The sequence below is a fragment of the Glossina fuscipes genome, unplaced genomic scaffold (assembly GCF_014805625.2).
Source record: "Glossina fuscipes isolate IAEA_lab_2018 unplaced genomic scaffold, Yale_Gfus_2 117784, whole genome shotgun sequence".
Classification (NCBI taxonomy): Eukaryota; Metazoa; Arthropoda; class Insecta; order Diptera; family Glossinidae; genus Glossina; species Glossina fuscipes.
Window position 1 is genome coordinate 1 of NW_024006200.1, and position 6,666 is coordinate 6,666.

The following is a 6,666-nucleotide window of genomic DNA, read 5'->3' on the forward strand; positions in this document are numbered from 1 at the left end:
TATGTGGCTTTTTTTTATTTTTCCCGTTATCTACTCCCATTCTCCGGTTAATTTCAATTTTTTTTCCTTTTCTTACACAAAAATACATGCATTTAAGGGTTAAAAAGAAAGCATTCCCTTACATTAGTTTGATTTTTAAATTCTTCTTTTATAAAAAGCAAAAAATAAAGTGAAACGGAAAGAGGACGAGCAAGGCTTAAAACATCTTCCGTGTATGGCATATGGAATTTTATAAAAATAGTAGCATTTGCTCTCGATCTAGTATTATAGAAGGCGGTTGAAAACTGCTTATCTGTTAGAAAATTTAATCAAAATGCTTATTGTGTGTCGTCAAACATTGTGTTGCTTAACAATTGCTTAAACAACCGGTAAAACTGTGGCAATGCCAGGAAAACATTTACAGTCGCTTGGTTCATACCACCACCTACACTTGCATGTATCATGTACCTCTCCATTCATCAGCTTTGTATCTACAATTTGTCCAGTGTAAATTTTCAATTCTATTAGATACTAATAGATTAGATTATAGCAGTGATACCGCTATCTGTAGAGTTCTTTTAGAGACAGTATGCCCACTTATGTTCTTCGGTGTGTGGGCACAAGTAAGTGGGCACTCTAGTAGCAAGAGTGTTTACACAAGAGGTCCGCAAATAGTTTTCGCGCCCATCATGCATGAACAATGGCATTTATCAACAAGTGAAGAGGATGGAGGAGAATCAATAATACATGCGGGGGTTACATGCTTGAAGAGCAGTTTCTCTCTGAACGGATCTAATCCAGTTTAAACGACCTTAAGCTTAAAAAAAAGATTACATACTCCTTACGGGTCCCTTTTCAAGCTCACGATCTTGCATGGGGGCAGGAAAATTTCAATATATTTTTTCTTAATTGTAGATTAAGGCTCGAGGTATGTAAACTAAACGTCGAGGTATGGCATTTAAGATTCTAAGCTAAGAGAGGATTTCTACTTATTACGAACATAGTTTTTGGCGACTTACACTCAACTTCGCATAACTTCGGTTTTTGGTAAATAGTTTTACCAAAGTTAAGCTCACTACTTTTTATAAGTTAGTTAAGACTTTTTGCTGATTATGTTCATTTTCAGAGGAGCCCTGCGGCATTAAACCAGGAATATACAGAGAAGGTTTCAGCCTTCTATCTCACTGTTTGTAATAATGAACATTGTGATAACCGACGAGATGCAGATTGTTATATATTAGAATCATATATATACAGCTTATGAGCGACAGAGACTGAAAACTTAAAAGTGTACCGGCAATGTTTAAATTTCTTTCGCTGCATGCGATTGGTTCAGTGTGGCAGAAAACAGTCCATGTACCATACATACGTATACCCCTTATGCATTCCGTGACGCATCTTCCCATCTATGGCATAATTGTTATATCTACCTATGAGTGATGGACATAAAAGTTCCTCTATAAAGTCGTCCCATATTCCTTGCGTACTGTTAAATTAATGAGCTTTGCCTCACCGTGCTTGTTGGATACTGTGTTTTGAGAACCGCCGCCACTGACAGTTGCAGAGAAATCCTGATGCTACACTTTGTGCTCTGACATGCATATGTGCCAGCATATGGAAGCTTAAGATCTTAACAGTACGCCCACTCTCTTCCCTTTCTTACTTTCTTTCCTTCTTACATGTGGTGTATTGTAGTGTTTCATATAAAAATAGACTTTATTGCAGTTAAGAGGACGTAAAAATAAAAATGTATTTTTATTTACTTAATATTAAAAAGTCGTAAACATACAAATGCTCTCGGAGTTGCTTTGCACGCATAGGTCCGTTTATTTTTTTTTTCCAACTTGACAAAGAATACCACAACAGCGTAATGTTTGCAGTTCTTAAACTCAATTCTCTTGTGAGGTTTATGGTAAGCAGCATAGGGTTCTTGACATGTACGTCTTTCACTTCGCGAATTTGTGCCCTGACTGAGAAGAAGGACGGGAGCCGATGCGTAAACTAAATGGAACTCATCGCTGGCAATGATTTTGCTATGAAAATTGTTCACTTCCTCCATACATTTTAAGTTCCGTACACAAAAGCAATATCGCGGGAGATTTCCGGTCGCCCTCGGCGTTCGCTTTCGTCTTCGGAGCTTTTATACATGTAAGTCAGTTCGAGTTTTCTCGCTTAGTCTGCCAGCAAGTAATCGCAGAGATGTTCATATCCGAAGCAGATGCGAAGAATGACGGCAAACTGACAGATTGTCGCCTACACCAACATTCCCCTGCATAGCGTCAATCCAGCTCACTGACCCATGTGCGTAAGTGACATGTCGAAAGGTTTCTCACAACACGTTCAATCAATTACCGCAAATTTTATAATAATTGCAACGATCGTAAAGTAGCGTTAACACGTCTGCATTTTCTGCTATCGAGTAATAAATTTGATGGAAAAAAAGAATTCGTTTGCATTGCATTTGATGACACAATCGCGAACCCGAAAACAACCAGTGAGAGGACTTCACGTTAACCTATTCGTTCTCATTTCAATAAGTTTTTCGACAATATTTACTTAATTTTTTTATTTTCCACTGTTTTTTCAATTTCCATTTATTGTTGTTGTTGTTGTTGTAATGCAATAAACACACGCTTTTTAATATTGATTTTGTTTACGTTGATTAAATTTACTTTTGTTTGTTTACTGACTGACATCCGATTCCGGTTCGAATTGTGTTCGTTTAATTGTTTGGCAATTTCGAAATTTTAATGCGTTTTTTCTTATTAAATAAAATTTATTTTAAACGCAATAAAAAAATAAATTATATAATAAAAATAAAATCAAAAAACGCTTAAAGACATTATCGAGGGGCGAGACATTTACCAATAGATTGGTCTACTATTCGCGATGCTTATGCATCCATGGTGTTGCGTTTGCTTTAGAGAATTTCTGTCAATTTTATGGTTTCTCACGTCGGGGTTACGTTAGAAGGCAATGAGGCACGATTTTCTGCTCGCACTTATAGAGGACAGTTCTCCCGATACAATTGAAACATACACCAACACAGGTTTCACTTCTGGAAACTATTTTCTAATTCAAGGTCTACTTGCTAGCCATTATTCGTTAGCGTAGTACTTGTAAACTAACATACACTTCCACTTTAAGTTCCCACATCCAGGGGATGTCACCTCTATGCCTGAGTACCGAGTTGGTTAAAGAGCATTATAAATTTATAGCTGGAGAGAACAAGCTGCTTACTTAAGTTAGATTAGAATGGTAACCTGACCCATAGCCGATTTAAATTGCAACAGACTGCTGTGGAATCAGATTACTTGCGAGAAGATTATTAAAAAATTCGCTAACGATCTCCGTCTTATCTCAAAGGCAGAACAGCAGATGAGTATTCCCTTGATGAATTCAATGTACCCCGTGATGTCAGCAACTACCGCGAAGATCTCTGTGCATAAGATCTGACAATGCGACGCGTTGACCAAAACAAGCTATGGTCGCTTTCAGATTTGATCTAGGTAGAGATATCAGGGTCTTTCCTTACGCTTTGTGGAGTAGTTTCGTGCAGTACATGAGATCAGTTTTTTTGGTGATTGTAAGCAAAGTTACTCCCACAGCTAGTTAGTATTAGGTTCTGGGACATCAAAAATCTTTCTTTCGCAGGAAGAGTTTATTAGTTTATTTACTTCACATCGTCAGGGCAGTCAAATCAAGAGCAATTAAGTCGCCAGTTGATTTTCAGTTATACGGCGTTCGAGAACAAGTCTCTTTAATTAAGAGTAGGCTTTTACAGTGACTCGTCTGCTGATTAAAGCACTGTGAAGTGGTAGGTTTGCCAAGCAGGTGATCGCTACCTCTGCTGGCAGTTGTTAGCTTTAGATCAATTTGAAATGCGAGAGACAAGAACTTCTTTTATTCCCGCGAAGGTTAAAAAGCTGATGAGTCGTGATATCTCATTCAATCAGTTTCTTTCCCAGCTTTCTAAACCTATCAAGTACTCGACACATCTCGGAAAGAACAAAAGAGTTTTGTTCGGCCTTCACGTGTTTTGCAGCGTTAGAAGATAAAGTATTTTGACGCAAGGTATTGTTCAACTTTCTAAAGAACATTTTGGTTATTTTCCTGAGATTAGAGACTATGTCTGATGCAAATAAATCATATCTAAACACCTTTATATACATATATATATATTAGTCTATCCTATAAATCATATCCACAATCTCTAACGTAAATGCAATAAGAAGAAGATACAAATATTCACCAGCACACACGTGCGTAATATTGTTCTGGTATTGTTAAAACAACTGGAAGCACATTTGCACTCAACAACACGGGTATGGTTTAATGAAAGAAGAGAAAAAAACACAAAGTGGTTTACACTATGTGTGAAGTTCTCAGTATGTGAAAGAGTGGTTAAAAGGAGAGGAGAGCGGTTAAGAAGAGGAGCGTTAAAGAGTAAACAAATGACGGAATAGAATTCAGTGTAATTTAGATGCACTGGACAACGAGGGAGCAGAGGTAGTGGTGTGCCCTATAAGAAATCTTTCGTTCGCATCATACGCATGTTTAGATGCATCTAACGTTCTCTGACGATTGAATTATTACCCACAAGCGCATGTTGTTACCCGTCTGCAGTTGAGAATCATATATCGTCGCAATAGGAACCAGATAATGGCCAAAAGTTTCTAGTGGTTTTCGCATCTTATTATTTAACGCCACTCCCGCAATCACTTATTAATTTAATTTCTACAGAACGAGATTCTTATATCTATAATGATAGTAAAGCAAATATCAAATTGATGTTACAGCTAAGAAAATGGCCACGGGCTTAGCTACTAAGTATTGAGCACTTAGACCATTTGTACCATTTGGGACATCACCCTAAGTATGATTGACATTTAAAACTAATCGTTAAGCGAGCTTTATACCTACCAATGCACTACTGGACCTCTAGATAGATCCAGCCACTGCAGTTTATATCAGTGGTTCGGCATTGGGAGGATAATTTAGCTTTTGTAATATTTGAGGAAAGTGTGTGTGTGTCGATTTACAATTTTTTATTATACCTTTTGAAGCTTAAAGAAAACCAAAATGAGATATCTGGACAGACAAAGGTGATGTAATGCCCTCGGAATCTTATTCCTAAGCCGAATCGTATCAGATGATTTTATAACGAACCACTTATGGTAGTTATGCGAATAATTATAATGCTATTGCTTTTCTTAATAGATTGAATTCATTCATCCAAACAAGAGAGGGCCGTATATAAATATAAAATACACACAAGCCCTATGTATGTTTGAAAGCGTGATATCAAATAATCAAAAATGGTGGCCCAAAAACCCATCGTGGCCCGATTAGTATTAATCTAAAGGCAGTTCATCTTATACAAACGATCACAAGTGACTAAAAGTTACCAGTCGAGAGACAAACGTAGTATGCCGATCACCTGCATTGATAGGCATAAAAAAAATAATTTTAGGAACAAAACACAATAAGAGCGAGAGCGAGAGGGAGAATGAGTATAAATCATTAAAGAATTTACTTAATCGCATTTTAAGTATTTATTGAACACTGAATGGTAAATAGTACGGAATCTCTTTTTAATAATAAATTTCATCGAAACAAAATGTTTTTGTTATGAAACACAAAAAAAAAAGTTGTAATGAAAATGAATAAACTGAGACAAATATTTTGTGACCATTGTGTGCAAATATTTGGGTAAACTTCGTGTCTTCCTTTACCAACACCATCTCATGTTACTCATTATTTACTCTGCATAGATACCAGGAGCAATATATTTCCGGGGCTTAGCATATTTTTATGAATAAAAAGAAAATCGAGAATGATTTTCCATTTTTTTTTCCCCCGTTTTAACAACAAAAGTTTTATATAGTGGTGATCGGAGTTGACATGAGAATCATTTTCACATGTTTCTTTGCATTTTCTTATGACTTTCATTGGTAAACAATAATTTCAATAAAGTGAAAACTTGTTTTTTTCTTCTTACATAAAATTAAGAAAATTGTTGTTTGTGTTCGACGAGAGTAATATTCAGTTTTCTGACTACGAACACCGAAAACACTGTGGCCGGGGAATGAAGACAGACTTCGAAACTTATGTTTGCATATATATCTGTCTACGCTGACATGTTTTATATTGTCATGTGTGCACACGTCTCCACACCATTACGGTTTTCTTAAAAGAAATAAAGGAAGGGATAAAAGACATTGACATGAGTCTCTGCATAGGTTTTGGCGAAAGTGGTGTAACTCTTGAAAGTAAACTACTTCACAATAAAAAGGACACTTTCTGATGAATTCTGTACTAATGATGTCTGCCTTCTGCGTAAGATGTTCACCGAGCAATTTTCGCATGCGTTTGGAGGTCGCAAGGTTAGTTTAGTTCAGCATAGGAGCTGCTGTAGAGGTCGAGCGTATACCGTGGATACGCCAATAGATTTTCCCGACGACAGGAACGTTTGCTGGGCTTTCAAGTCAATAGGTAGTCCGCCATTGCTTATTCGTGGGTTCTCTTGTTGGATGGCAACAGCTCATAATAGTACCTGGACTGGACTATAGTTTATGTTAGATTTAATTCAGTTCGTGCGACCATTCGACCCGTCCTTCGCCTACCTCGATCATAATCTTTTTCCACTGACTTGATGGTTAGAAGAGCACTTCCCATCGCTAACAG